At 35.4% G+C, this 1861-nt stretch overlaps 1 protein-coding gene across 1 annotated transcript in view; it reads left to right on the top strand.

The window, feature by feature from the left end:
• Window positions 1–1861, top strand: part of ak5l (adenylate kinase 5, like) — an 11800-nt gene that overhangs the window by 435 nt on the left and 9504 nt on the right. The window lies entirely within an intron of this gene.

Raw genomic sequence — 1861 nt, 5'->3', positions numbered from 1 at the left:
TGGGGGGGGGGGGGGGTAAGCTTACTAGAGCTGTACATCAGATGTGAGCTGATAGCATGAATTAATCAAAAGTCTGTGTCTATTTAGCATGCACAATTACATGGTAAATTATATACTTCAAGGTGTCTCTATGGTGATTCTCAAGAAGGTTGCTGTAATGGCAAAGCGGAGGGTCTCAAGCTTGTCAGCAAGAGGGAAGATTCTCCTCAGACAGCTTCAACAAGTGCTTGTGCGGGAGATATGTAGTTGCATACAAAATACTGTGTCCACAGAGGATCACAGAACACACTTCTGACTGGCTTTCCATCTCTAAACTGATCCTATATATAAGGAAGCTCAATATTGTAGGTCATCACCGTGTGTATGACATCTCCTCAGGCAGGACATGGTGAAGGTTGTAAACAGGAGTTTCAGCACATCAACACTTTGACTATCACCAAGGCAACAAGCTATGCACTTTATATTTACTTTATGTGACTCATCTTTGGAAATGTGGGCAATGGAGAGCGAGGGGGAGAGAAGGACTGAAACAATAATATTCTTGCATGTGCCCGAGCACGCAGTTCACTGAGGAATGCAAACATGCAGGTTTAGATTCGTGTGCATACCTCTAGACATACAGAACATCTCTCAAACTCCTCAGACTGAGACCGCATATAAGGAATATTTAGAAAGGTGTATCTAAAGTAGTGAACTTCATTTCTGTGCATAACTATTGATTAAACTGTCATCATAGCAAGTATATCAGCTATAGTAGGAGAAAATGGAGCTCTTTAGTGTCATTCAGAGGCCTAAACTGACAAATAAATATGCAATTGGTGCAGTTGCTGATGTTTATATGGCCAGAAAGTAAGATTAAATTCTGTTAGTTTATAATGCAAATCAATAAAATCTTTATAATAGTATAGCGGACTACTTAAAATGCATATAAATATCAGTTGTCACTTTATATGCCAGTAATATGTCTTAGTAAGTTCAGAAAAGCTCTTTAGTTTTTATTGTGTAAAACATATAATGCAATACAATACTATGACGATTGAGAGATGTACAAATAAAGACCTGATGTATCATATATTATTTTCACTTTTAACATTTAAACAGAAACATTTAACTTAAAAAATTATCAAGTAAACATAGGTTGCTTCACTTCCATCTTGAAATATTACTTACAATATAAAAGTTATTTTATGTACTAAAAATTATATTTAAAAAAATCAGTTACGATTTCATAGCAAAAGGACCCATTTTTTGTTATACTAAAAGTTCTGTCGCACTTGCTTTTTTATAAAAAAAAGTATACACTATCAGTCAGATGACAGAAAGCATGTAGTATATTGTGTACAACTGTTTTTTCAGCAAATTTTTGATCATGTTGACAATTTGGAGACCTTGGAGTACTAAATATGACAATCAATTAAAGTAACTTTAAATTAATTGATTTTAATAACATCTAAAATGTTATTTACCATCTTCGAGTCAAGCTAAACACATTAACTTACAGCAATAATACTAAATTTAAGGTTTTGAATAGTATAAATTGCACCTTAAGGTAACAAAGCAGGTTACTACTTTTAACAGTGTTTTTTGATGTTCTTTCCCTGTTAAAAAAAAAAACATATGCTGGTTAGGTATGTTTTGAACCATGGCAGCTGGTTTGAGCTGGTTTAAGCTGGTCCTTAGTTGGTCATGACTCATGAGCTGGTTAAGCTGGTTATGAGCTGGTTTAAGCTGATCATGTGCTAGTCCTTAGCTGGTCCTAAGCAACTAGCTCCTCAGGACCAGCTTGGAAAAGCTTAAACCAGCTCAAACCAGCTGCCATGCTTCAAAACATACCTAACCAGCATATGCTGGTTTTTCAACA

The sequence above is a fragment of the Sinocyclocheilus anshuiensis genome, unplaced genomic scaffold, assembly GCF_001515605.1.
Source record: "Sinocyclocheilus anshuiensis isolate Anshui unplaced genomic scaffold, SAMN03320099.WGS_v1.1 scaffold399, whole genome shotgun sequence".
Classification (NCBI taxonomy): Eukaryota; Metazoa; Chordata; class Actinopteri; order Cypriniformes; family Cyprinidae; genus Sinocyclocheilus; species Sinocyclocheilus anshuiensis.
Note: the sequence above shows the minus strand (reverse complement) of the source record. Positions and strands in the feature narration are given on the sequence as shown.